The 13,386-nt window shown below is 51.0% G+C and overlaps 1 protein-coding gene across 17 annotated transcripts in view; it reads left to right on the top strand.

The window, feature by feature from the left end:
• The window catches only part of LOC120712040 (probable adenylate kinase 5, chloroplastic), a 31,206-nt gene that overhangs the window by 8,047 nt on the left and 9,773 nt on the right, over window positions 1–13,386 (top strand). For 6 of the 17 annotated variants that reach the window (XR_005690623.1, XR_005690619.1, XR_005690624.1 and 3 more), the window contains 2 exons: window positions 2,816–3,089; window positions 3,187–3,362. The exons of 8 other annotated variants lie outside the window; for them this stretch is intronic. The gene's annotated coding sequence lies outside the window, so the exon portion shown is untranslated. Of the gene's footprint in view, window positions 1–2,815; window positions 3,090–3,186; window positions 3,363–3,527; window positions 3,746–13,386 lie in introns of those variants that run through there. 3 more of the 17 variants (XR_005690625.1, XR_005690620.1, XR_005690627.1) reach the window with 3 other exon arrangements.

The raw sequence follows: 13,386 nt of genomic DNA, 5'->3' as shown, positions 1-13,386 counted from the left end.
CCTCCGGCCGTCTGTCAAATCAAGTCGCCCAGCAGCCTCTGCCCCTCCGTCCGCCCGTCGTGGACGTACTGCTGCTGCCCGCCTGGGTCTTCTTCCTAGCCTCCCATTGGGGCCTCTGCAGTGTAGACAGGGGGTGCGGGTGCAGCTGTGCTGCTCTGGTCTGCTCTGCTCATATATGAACTGCTCTGTTCTGCTACTGCCTGCTGCTGGTTGGTCTTGTTTCCTGCTGGTTGGGCTGCCTCTCGTGGCTTGCTGGTTCAATTGACATATACATCAGTCCTTTGCTGCTCCTAGTGCAAGGCTCCACTGTCTCCTTTTACCTGTTGATTGCTGCTGCTTAAGTGCTTATAGTGTTGAGGCCAATTTCCTAAATTTCATTGCATCACTGTCAATCCATCCATCTTTTGCTTGTGCTTGCTGCTTGCTGCTGCCTATCCATAGTATATTGTCATATTTCCATCAGTTTCCATCCAAGAGTGCTGCTAGCATTGGTGTCATTTGCGTCAACATTAATCCAAGTCCAATTGCTCACATTTAGTTCGTCAAAGCTGTGTGTGCCTACATCCTAGTTGCCAAATCAGCCACTTTCATTTTCTCTTCGGGTTTGCCATGATGTGTGGCTGCCCCATCAGTTGTTGATGCGACCTTTGCCCTCTTGGTCCCTTTCGGAGCCGTTTTGCTCCACATCATGATCAATGGCCGTCTATTCGTCGTCATCAACACATGTCCTCCTGCTTGCTGTCTTCAAGCAGTGATCTCTCATTCCATCCTTTTGGCTGGTTTGACACATCTCTATGTTACTGTCGAGTTCAATTCTCCAAAGCAAGGCTCATGTTTGAGGAGTTGAAGTACTGGTTTGTGAAGACTTGAGGTATTTGCTGAAGTACGGTTGTGAAGGCGGTACCCTCTTGTGGAGGAGATTATCTACGTCGACAAGTTCAAGAGTTGCACGCTTTGATGACATCTTTCATTTCGGACTTTGGATGTATCATTTTTCATGTTTATGTTTAGTCTAGTGCTTAGTATCAACTCTCCAAATGCAACGTCATTGCATTCACGTTGCATTTGAGAGGGGGTGTTAGAGTATAATAGTTAAGGGTATAAGTGTCATTGTACTAGTCTAGGGTTTGGGGTCTCCTCTTGTATATATAGCCCTTTGGGCATATCTCAATACACAGTTCACTCTCTCTTCCTCTCCTCAATCGTGACACCTGCAAGCAAATCCTTTCCAACAAGTAGATCGGGAACAAAACCTAGAGAGAGCGGTTGAACCAAGAACTTCAACAAATCTCAAGAATCAACGACACGTACTCAGCGATTTGTTTACCGAAGTTCGGTTCCAAGGAACCTACATCTCCGTTGAGGCACCCAAGAAGTACGCATACTCCTTGAGTTATCTAGCCTCACCTTAGCAACCAAGGTCACTAAGGGCTCTTGCTCGATGTCGGGGTTGTACAAACTTCCCGAGGCACACCACAAGTTTGGGTGCTCAACGGGTGACGCCTAGCCGGCTAGGAGCTTGCAGCTCCAAGAGTAATAAACACGAAATCCACCGGCTTGACGACGAACGCGGTTCTCAAGAGATGGGAAATCAGCTCACTAGCACTCTTATTTGCTCTCCCACAAATTTACCTTCAATCCCCTCACTAAATCCTACTTGGAGGCAAAGGGGAATAAAAACTAGGGTTCTTGGAAGCTCAGAACAGAGAGATTCGAAACTGGGTCGGAGAGGGAACACTGAAGGGGTATGAGGGGGTATTTATACCCCATCCCCCAAAACTAGCCATTGTGTAGTTAAGTTTCGGAGATCCGAAGAATTCTCCGAACATTCTGAACTTCTTCAGACATTCCGGAAGTTTTTTTTGATACTCCGAACAACTTGTAGAGAAAGCACTTTAAACTAATCTGATGTGAAGTGCAAGTGCAAATGTGTCTCTCATAGGTTTATTTGGTCATCTTGAGCACCTTTTCCATGCAAGTCAATAGAAATCATGTCCCTCTTGATAGTATGGCATTCCTAAACTCAATTTCAAAATATAAAACAAATTAAAACTCCATGAGTTGCCGCTTTTACCCCTCATTTCCTTTTTGGTTGCCATTTCCATGACTTAGCTTCTGCTTTCCTGTCGATACCTGCTCACGATGCTCAATAAAACTATTAGTTCCACAAGTATGTATCATTAATCCACCAAAACCCACTAAACGGTCCTAGATGTACTTTCAATCTGTCCCTTTTTGGTGATTGATGACAAGACTCTTGTGGTTCACAAGAGAAATTATTTAAAAACAGAAGTTGTGAGGCAGTCTCCCCATTAACGTGTGCATATGCATTGAATGCAACAAGACTTTGACAAAAGTCAACTTTTGCACACATTTAGAGATAAAGTTCACAATGGGTGCCTATGAGTGTGCAACAAAAATAGGTGTGAGATGCAAAATGACAGATCATGCACTTCAAAAACCATAAAAGAAGTCCAGTGGCATAAGCTCTGGAATTTCCGGAGAAATGTTCAGATTCTCCGAAAAAAGCTTTGGAGTCTCCAGACAATTTTTCGGATACTCCGGAGAATCTATCAATGGAAAGAAAAACACACAAGTCAACCAGTACAGTTTTTCAACACACTAGCAAATATCCTGGGTGACTTAAAGATTTAAACTGAGTCTAGCACACACAGATCCACACATTACAAGTTCAAGGTCTCAAGCCACATAGTCTTACACAAATAAAGTCTAGAAACGAAGTCTCTAACGATAAACAGATACAAGACAGTCGAGATACATAAATAACTACTTCCACTCCCCTTTTGGCATCAAGGCACCAAAAAGGAAATGAGCAGCATCAGCAAAGATATCTACTCGTTGTCGTCCTCCTCGGTGTCATCCTCCTCCTCGTCATCATGCTCATGGTACTGCGGCAGAATTTCCTCCTCAGTGTCATCGTCATCACCGTGGGTGTGACGGGAACGGTGTGAAGCGGCACGAGTCCTTGGAGCAGGAGCATGAGGGGCAGGATCAACATTAGCTTGAGCAACTTGAGTTTCTTGAGCATCTCTTTCAGCAAACGGATCATCAAAATCTGGAAGCTCATGGTAAGGATCACATGGCAGTCCCAAATGACTCTTTATTTCAATCATATCCCTTCTATTTTCATTTACCGCCTTAACCATGGTTTGGCACATGCAAAAGATAGAGTGCAGTACCCTCTTGATCATGGATCTGTTACCATGCCGGCGAGAAGAACTAGGAGCATCTGAAGGTGCTCGATATGGAATAGGAATAGGAGGATCATCGACAACAGGAGCAGAACTAGAAGAACTCCGATGCCTAGAAGATGGAAGTGCATCTGCATCACGAGAACTAAGGTGAACTGGTTCATGCTTGACATCCTTTTTAAATGTGATCTTGGTAACCCTCTCTATCATATACATGAGATATGGAGCATAGGGAAGATGTTTCCTTGAATCATCCATAACTCTCCTCAACTCATTCCATATGTAATCAAAGATGTTGACGGGTCTTTCCCCTAGGAGCAAATCGGTTCAGGAGATTGACTGCAAAGACATGAAGGGCTCCGGAGTCTCCTTTATAGAACATGAAGGGGCAACTAAGCATGAAGTTAGCATAGTAGTAGTATGGCAGCAAATTCTTGGTCTTCCCTTCCCATGCAACCACAGGATTATAGAACATGAAGGGGCAACTGTCAGGCTTGAGTTTCCTCTCAACATGAATTGGATCACATTCCTCATCCTTGGAACCAAGACCAAGCAAGTGGGAAAAAGTCATGTAATCAATGAAATAATGCTGTCCCTCAGTGGTCCAATGGATGGTATTTTCACTAGCCGTGTAGTAGTATGAGGCATAGAACTAACATAAGTGTTCCAGTTATACTTGAAAGCCATAATCTCTCTCAATGCAAAATCTATGCATTTGGCTATCACTTCATTCACAGTTGAGTCATGCATGTCTTCAAAGTATTTCCAATCAATATACCTCATGGGCACAATAGGAGCAAGATCCTTTATCAGGATCATTGAAAGATAGAAGTCTTTGTGAAAATCACACCAAAATCTGTACTCAAGGCCCTCATTTTTCTGGTATAGATAAACAACGGTGGCTCGCTGATTTTTGAGAGCAATGGATTGCTTGTAGTAGTCTCGAGGAGCTGCTGCAGCAAAACCATGTATTGTTCCTGGAGGCCTAAGTCTAGGATAGGTGTTATGATTTCTCTGTTCATGAGTGAATGCTGCCACAAGATGCTCAGGAGTCTGTGGGCAGATGTCATGTGCTGCCCCGTGTTCTCTTGGATCAAGTCTACCTTGGGATGCTGGCATGGTTCTCGTCATGTAAGGTGCTTGACGGGGTGGAGCTCTAGGATGTGGAGCATACCTCCCGGTCACAATGTCTTTGCCAGCTCTCCTCCCTAACCTTCTAGGCAAAGGTTGTTCCTCTTCTTCACTTTCCTCCTCATCAAAATCTTCCTCTTCTTCACTTTCATCATCATATCGGGGAGGGCGATGTGGGTCATGCCTAGCTTTGGTCCTCCTCGATGATTCTTTAGCACAATTGCGAGATCGGTCTCTGGCCATCCGGAATGAATGATAGATATAGTATGAAGAAAAGGATTTATGACCCAAGTGGAATGACACAAGTGTAGGTTTTAGGCACAAGGATCGGAGTCTCCGGAGAAATCTTCGGAATCTCCGAAAAAGTTCGGAGACTCCGGAGATTTCATTCGTAGTTTTCGGAACTCGCAGCCCAAACCCTAAGTATGGTCATGCACACGAATCCTCCATGGGAACCTAATGAAACTCGAGATCCTAGTGCTAGAGACCCTATAGAGTAGTTCTATCCAAAGGCAACAACTCAGAACCCCCTACTTGAGGGATCGGGCGAGGTCAAGATTAGAATACCTTGGAGCTCAAAAACGAGAAAGTGAAATCCAAATCCAAGGACGCCATGATGATCCTTGCTCTTGATTGAGTCTCCCACGAAGTTCTTGAAAGATTTTATTGGTGGAAGGCAAAAATCGCCCGGAGGAGTGAGTTCTAGAGAGAGAGAGATGAGAGAGACGGCGGGGGTAAAAAGAACAGAAGTTACCTCTTCAGTTTTTCACCCCTAAGGTAAATATTAAGGATGCAAGTGGGAACCCAATGGTGTTTTTTGGGTCAGCTAATTAATTACAATGGCATGCCACTCTAGTTCATTTCTCCTCTCAAAATATTTACGCAGAATGCCATTCTAGTTCATTTTGTTAATTTTTTGGGTCGACCCAATGACCCAAAATATATCTAACTTGCATCCCTATAAATACCCTGACTTCTTCAGAGTTTCCGGAAATGTTTTGGGACTCTCCGGAGATTTCGGAGTCTCTGCTCCCCCTGAGTTCATGCAAGATTTTGTAGAAAAGGAGATCTAAGAACAGAGCCAAAACTGGAATAGACTTTCTTCACGAGTTCTATATGGCTTGAGAAAGTTACAAGCTTGAGATTAGCAAACAATCAATCAAGGGGAACAATAATCTCAAGCTAGCAACTAGAAGATGCAAAGGATTTTCAAAAACACACTTAGACAACTAGGGTAAAAGATTTTAACAAAAGATTATGCTAGTGTCACTCAAACATGTGCATGGTCTCAAGCTAAGTTACGAGAATCCAATATACTTAACTCACTCCGCAAAGCATAAAACCTTTTCTCATCAAGTGGTTTGGTAAAGATATCGGCTAGTTGTTTTTTGGTGCTCACATGACTCAAAGCGATATATCCTTTGGTTTCGTGGTCTCTCAAGAAGTGATGTCGTATGTCAATGTGTTTAGTTTTTGAATGGTTCGTGTGGCTATTTCATTGTCACATAAGAGCGGAATTTTACTAAACTTGCAGCGAAAGTAGCTCAAGGTGAACCTCATCCAAAGTAATTGTGCACAACAAGCACCTGCAGCAACATACTCAGCCTCCGCAGTGGATAGGGCAATTGAGTTTTGTTTCTTGGAACTCCAAGACATAAGAGACCGTCCAAGGAATTGACAAGTCTCAGATGTGCTCTTTCAATCAACCTTGCAACCGGCATAATCTAGTCAGAATAGTCAATTAGATCAAAAGAGGAGCCTTTAGGATACCACAAGCCTAGGTTTGGAGTATGTACTAAATATCTTAGAATTCTCTTAACAGCCATGAGATGACTTTCCTTGGGATTAGCTTGAAACCTAGCACACATGCACACACTAAGCATGATATCGGGTCTAGATTCATAAAGGTAAAGCAAAGAGCCGATCATAGAGTGATACACCACGCCCTTACCATCTTCATTTAGATCAAGATGTCCATTTGTTGGCATTGGAGTCTTGATGGGCTTGGCGCTGTGCGAGTCGGCCATGGCGGAGAGCTCCAAGCTGGCCGCCGTGGACGTCGTGGCCCCCGAGCCAGCGAAGCGCGCGCGTGTAGGGGTCGGACATCCCTAAAATAGCAGTCGAGCAAGTGGAGCCCGTCGGTGACTCCTGCGCCGGACACGGGGCCGCGGCCTTCTCCCCGATGCAGGAGGGACGGCTGGACTGTGCCCAAGCCCATTTGGGTGGCTACGGCTTGCCGACCTTCGTTTGGAGAAGTGGGCCCACTCAATCGGCCGGCGCTGATGACCCGGCGAGGTACAGGAGTAGTCTCTTGCTTCTTTTGTTGCATTTTCGTTTGCAACCTCGCCATCGGCGGGAGCCTTGCTGATCTGTGCACGGCTCCAGACACAGGGTCGAGTTTGCCCCCAACAACGGATTCATGGAGTGGCAGCCAGACCTATTATTGATGGGCAGGCTCGCCGGCAAGAAGTCGAGGAGCCCGATGTCGGGGGATACACCGGCAATGGCGGCCACTCCCCTGACGCAGTCGGTGGCTGTGGCGATACCACCACTGCCACGGTCGAGCGGCAAGCCAGCCGTTGGGTGCCAGCGGTGGTAGCAGGATGAGTCGCAGGTCGTTGCGAGTGTGTCCTCGGAGAAGGTGGCCGTGAGCTGACCTAGGATAAGACCATCGTCGACCTTGGTTGAGTTGTTGCTGGTCCCCTTCCGGTCGGAACCCAGCGCTTGTCGACCTAGCGCTGTCTTTCGCAGATGCCCTCAACAAATCTGATGACCTGCGCCAAGAGCTTACCCGGGTTGATGGTCTGAAACGTGACGCAGAGGCGATGGCGGCCTCGCTGGCCATCGATGTCGCCAACCAACGCGCCACACAACAGCAACTGGAGGCTACCATCGTGCGACTCCAGAACAAAGCGGCTGGTAAGTGTCTTTGTTACGTGCCTCTCTTTTGTTCCTTCGGTGGATCGCTTAATGAGGCGAACCTTGTTTCTTTAGCAGCTGCGAACTCTCTGCGCCAAAAAGCGGAGTCGGAGTGCCTAAAGATGAAAGAGGCGCTCGAGCACCAGATCACCAACGAGGGACGCGCTGTACACCGGAGTACATCGTGCCTTCGCCGTCGCGCGCAGCTACTACCTCAACATCGACTTGGTTGAGTTGAGCCAGGGGTATCCGTCGGACTACACCGACGCCGAGCTGGATGATTTCAAGGAGGAAGTCGCTCCGTAAGCCCGGATTCTGACAGATAAGATGCAGGAGAGCAACGGCGAAGGTCATTAGTCAAGTTGTCCGGGATCGGATCATATTTTGTTTTAAGTGTGGTATTTGGTTTTGTAAGAACTTTGAACGAGCTCGAACATCATATGTCTGGGGGATGAATGCGAGTCGAAGACCGTTAGAACAGGAAACCCTTGGCCGTGAACAACTACCGTGACCGTCGGGGTGTTGGTGTTTGCGCAATTCGAACGGCGACTAGGGATCATTCTTGGGTCAACGGGTTCGGCTTGTCCGACCCCCGGAGGAGGACCATTCCCAGCAGCCCCCGAGTGGATCCCGACCCGAGCCTAGGCAAGAGTCGGGAGCAACTCAGAAAAGAAATGAAAAATGTAAAGGGAAAAATCTTTTGCGAAACAGCTTTATTTTATTAACCATGATAGTGCTTGTACATAGGACAATACTAAGGATAAAAATGACGTAGTTGTTCGATGTTCCAAGCATTGGTGAAAACTTGGCCGTTGGCAGTCTGTAGCTTGTACGTGCTGGGGCGAAGCACTTTTGCCACGATGTAGGGGCCTTCCCATGGCAGTGATAGCTTGTGGCGGTCCTTCGTGCTTTGAACTCGTCGCAGCACCAAGTCCCCGACGTTGAAGGCGCGTCCCCTAACGCGGCGATGGTGATAGCGACGCAGCGCTTGCTGGTACTTTGCCAATCGTAGGAGGGCGACGTCACGTGCTTCATCAAGCTGATCTAAAGCGTCTTCCATGGCGGCATCCGACCCCTGCTCATTGTAGGCCTTCACCATTGGGGAATCGTACTCTAGATCAGTGGGCAAAATAGCTTCCGAACCGTAGAGCATAAAAAATGGCGTGAATCCAGTTGCCCGGCTCGGAGTCGTTCTCAGGCTCCATAAGACAGCTGGGAGCTCCGCGACCCAACGTCCAGCGATTTTTTTGAGCCTGTTGTAAATCCTTGGCTTGAGTCCTTACAAGACCATGCCGTTCGCACGCTCGACTTGGCCATTCGTGCGCGGGTGCGCGACCGCCGCCCAGTCAACACGGATGTGATGATCGTCACAAAATTCAAGGAAGTGCTTCCCTGTGAAATTTGCCATTATCCATGATGATGGAGTTCGGGACTCCAAAGGGGTGGACGATGTCCTGGAAGAAAGCAGCAGCCTGCGCCGACTTTAGCGACATGATCGGCTTTGCTTCGATCCATTTTGTAAACTTGTCTACGGCGACAAGTAAGTGAGTGTAGCCCCGGGCGCTTTTGTCAAGGGGCCGATCATGTCCAATCCCCAGACCACAAAGGGCCATGTGATGGGGATGGTTTGGAGCGCCTGCGCCTGCGCAGGCATGTGCATCTGCCGAGCATAAAACTGGCACCCTTGGCAGGTGTGCACAATTTGCTCGGCGTCGGCAACCGCCGTCAGCCAGTAGAATCCCTGGCGGAACGCGTTCCCAACCAAGGCTCTCGGCGCAGCGTGATGTCCGCATGCTCCACTGTGGATGTCGATCAGCAGCTGTCTCCCTTGCTCGACGGGGATGCAGCGCTGTAAGACTCCGGTGTTACTCCGTTTATATAGCTCTCCGCCGATGAGGACGTAGGATTTAGCTCGTCGAGCCATCCTTCGTGCCTCCGTCTTTTCATCGGGGAGGGTGTCATGGAGGAGATAGTCAATGTAAGGCCTCCTCCAGTCTTCTGCAGCGTCTGGTATCGGGTTTTCCTCTTCCTCCAGTTCTAGAACCTCGAAGCCGGGTGGGGGGAATGCCGACCCCCCAGCCCCCGAGCCCTGCTCGCGAGGGTCGGGGTCGCTTGGGATCGGGTCGTGGGCTTGCGACTCGCCCGACGATGGGCCGGGGTCGGGCGCATCGGGTATTTCCGGTGGGGACGCAGTGACGCCTCCGGATGTACCCGTCACGGGTTCCCTCCTTCCGTGAGACGGATGGAGGGTTTGTGCTGGTTGCTGGCGAAAATCCCGTTTGGGACAGGTCGGCGTTCCGACCCCATTTTTGCGAGCTGATCGGCGGCTTCGTTGAAACGCCGAGGGATGTGGACGACCTCTAAGCCGTCGAAATTTTCCTCGAGCAGCCGTACCGCCTGACAGTACGCCACCATCTTTGGGCTTTCGCAGGACGACTCCTTCATCACCTGGTCTACAACGAGCCGGGAGTCTCCCCTGATTTCCATGCGTCGGATCCCCAATTCGGTGGCGATGCGCAGACCATTGACGAGGGCTTCGTATTCCGCGACGTTGTTCGATGCCGTAAAGTGGAGGCGGACAACGTATCGCTTGCGGACGCCCTGTGGGGAGATGAAAACGAGATCGACGCCTGCTCCCGGCCTCATGTCCGACCCGTCAAAAAACAGAGTCTAATACTCCTGATCCACGGGGACCGACGGCAGCTGAGTTTCTGTCCACTCTGCCACAAAATCGGCAAGCGTTTGCAATTTGATGGCGGTGCTGGGGGCACACTCGATGCCTTGTCCCATGAGCTCAAGAGACCATTTGGCAATTCGCCCCGTGGTATCTGGGTTTCGCACCACTTCACCAAGCGGAAAGGTCGTGACCACCGTGACCGGATGCGGCTCGAAATAGTGCCTCTGTTTGCGCTCGGCGATCAGCACCGCGTAAAGGAGCTTTTGGATCTGGGGGTATCGGGTTTTGGTTTCGCTCAGGATTTCGCTCACAAAGTACACCGGTCACTGTATTTTCAAAGCATGCCCTTCTTCCTCCCTTTCTACAACTAAGGTGGCGCTGACTACCTGGGTAGTTGCAGCGATGTAGAGATGGAGGGGCTCCCCGTCTGCTGGAGGCACAAGGATCGGCGCCGTAGTCAGTAGTGACTTAAGGCCGTCGAGAGCTTGCTGGGCTTCGTCGGTCCAAGTGAAACGACCGCTCTTTCTTACGAGTCGGTACAGGGGGAGTCCCCGCTCTCCTAAACGGGATATGAAACGGCCGAGTGTTGCGAGGCATCCAGTAATCCGTTGCACTCCCTTCAGGTTTTGGATCGGTCCCATGCTTTTATGGCATTGATTTTGTCCGGATTTGCCTCGATCCCTCGCTGGGAAACGATAAAACCCAAGAGCATGCCACGCGGGACCCCAAAAACGCATTTTTTCGGGTTGAGACGAACTCCATTCTCGCGGAGTCGGGCAAACGTTAGCTCAAGGTCGGTCACAAGGCCGTCAGCTTGCTTGGTCTTGACCACGATGTCATCGACGTAGGCCTCTACGGTTCGCCCGATGAGATCGCCGAAGCACTTGATCATGCATCACTGGTAGGTTGCGGCAGTGTTCTTTGGACCGAACGGCATCGTCACATAGCAGTACGATTCGAAAAGGGTGATAAAGGAAGTCGCGAGCTGATCGGACTCCTTCATCGCGATTTGGTAATACCACGAGTAGGCATCGAGGAAGCAGAGGGTTTCGCACCCCGAAGTTGAGTCAGCTACTTGATCTATGCGTGGCAAAGGAAACGGATCCTTTGGACACGCCTTGTTGTGATTCGTGTAGTCAACACACATTCTCCATTTCCCACTTTTTTTTACAAGAACGGGATTAGCTAGCCACTCGGGGTGGTACACTTCCTTAATAAAGCCTGCATCTAATAACCTAGCGATCTCTTCGCCGATAGACCACCGCTTCTCCTTGTCGAAGCGACGCAGTCGCTGCTTTACCGGGCGCGAGCCCGGCTTGATGGGAAGGGCGTGCTCGGCGACCTCCCTTGGTATGCTCGGCATGTCGGATGGCTTCCAGGCAAAGATATCTCTATTCGCTCTGAGGAAGTCGACGAGAAGCGCTTTCCTATTTGGGGGTCAGCGTCGCGCTGACCCTCAGCTTCTTCTCGCCCGACCCCTAGGGTCGAGAGGGACCTCCTTGATGCCTTCCGCGGGCTCGAACGATCCGACCTTTCAGTTGGAGTCGGGCGCCTCCTCGGGAATGTTTGCCCTGATCAGAGCGAGCTCCTCCGTTGCGAGGACCACCGAGGCCAACTCGCAGCTGCCCACCTTGCACCTGTATGCGTGCTGGAAAGTTGACCCCACGGTGATGACTCCGTGCGGGCCGGGCATCTTCAGTTTAAGGTAGGTGTAGTTGGGCACTGCCATGAACTTCGCGTAACATGGCCGCCCCAAAATGGCGTGGTAGGCTCCCTTGAAGCCCACCACCTCGAACATAAGGGTCTCCTTCCTGAAGTTAGAGGGGTCCCCGAACGTGACAGGCAAATCGATCTGCCTGAGTGGTACCGCCTGCTTTCCCGGCACGACACCATGGAAGGGAGCCCCCGAGTGTCGAAGGCGCACCCGGTCGATCCCCATGGCGTCGAGCGTGTCGGCGTAAAGAATGTTGAGGCCGCTGCCTCCATCCACGAGTACTTTGGAAAGACGCTTGTTGCCGACGATGGGGTCTACGACCAGGGCACATCTCCCTGGCTGCGGCACGTTGCTTGGGTGATCGGCCCGATCGAAGGTGATTGGTGACTCTGACCACCGAAGGAACTTAGGGGTCGCAAACACTTCTCGGAGTGTGAGATTTTGCTTGCGTCACGATTCGTACGCGACCGGCCCTCCAAAGATCATGAGGACGTCATGTTCGGGGAAGTCTTCTTCCTTCTCCCCTTCGGCGTCACCCTCTGGCTCGGGCTTTTTCTTCGGCTCCCCCTTCTTCCGGTTCCCGGCGAGCCACTTCTTTAGGAGACTGCAGTGTTTCATGAGGTGGCTTACGCGGTGCTGATGGTTGGGGCAGGGTTTCTCGAGCATCTTCTCGAAGTGGTCGTTGGTTTGACCTGCCGGTTCCTTGCCAGGCTTGCGGTCGGCCATGGCCACGATGCTCCCGCCACCCTTCTTCTTGTTTTTCTTGTTCTTCTTGCCGAAACGGTCCGACGGGCCTTCGTCAACCGTGTCGTCTCGCTTGGCCGACCCTTGGACTTGATCGAAAATCGCGCCCACTACCTCCTCGCCGGAGGCGTGGTTGGTCGGGATGTTCAGGAGCTCCTTGGTGGTGCGGGGGTCCCTTGCGGCCCAGCTTGTGGACCAGCGATACGCAGGATGTCCCAGAAAGAAACACCCCGATGACGTCGGCATCGGCGACGTTGGGGACTGCGTTGCAGTCTTTTGAGAAGCGTCGGATGTAATCCCGAGGGGACTCTCTCGGCCTTTGCTGGCAGTTCTTGAGGTCCCACGGATTTCCGGGGCGTTCGTACGCGCCCTAAAAATTCCCCACGAAGATCTCTTTCAGATCCTCCCAACAGGCGATCCTATCGGAGGGGAGGTGCTCGAGCCAAGTACGAGCGGAGTCGGCCAGGTACAGCGGGAGGTTGTGGATGATGAATGCATCGCTTTCCGTACTTCGTGATGTTGGTGGGGGGTCGGTACTTGGCCGGCACGTGCGAGCTGCGGATGCCGACGGTGAACACCTAGGGCCCGGCGGCTCGGGGCTCATGCTCCGGTCCTCACCGCTGTCATAGCGGCCTCCCCGGCATGGGTGGTAGTTTTTTGCCACTGAGCCTGCCTCGTCGTCGTAGTCGTACTCGCGGCGGCAGGCCTTGATGGTATGACGAGCGTCACGATCGTGTCCTAGCCGCTGCTTGACTGGAACGTTTCCGCGTCTCCCGTCGTGGTCGTGGGACTGAGCGCGGGAGTCTCCCCGTCGCGGTTCATTGTTGCGCGGGTTACCTTGTCGTGGCGGGGAACCGCGCGCCTTGTCCTGCCCACGATGACCAGGCCGGTGGCCATCATTCCTCGAGGCGGACCGAACGGGGATGTTTCTTCCCCCCGGGGTGGCGGGGTCGGGCTGCCGTTCCAGAAGGTTATGCTGCCGTGACATT

This window comes from Panicum virgatum, chromosome 6K, assembly GCF_016808335.1.
Source record: "Panicum virgatum strain AP13 chromosome 6K, P.virgatum_v5, whole genome shotgun sequence".
Lineage (NCBI taxonomy): Eukaryota > Viridiplantae > Streptophyta > Magnoliopsida > Poales > Poaceae > Panicum > Panicum virgatum.
This window is presented reverse-complemented; position numbering and strand designations above follow the sequence as displayed.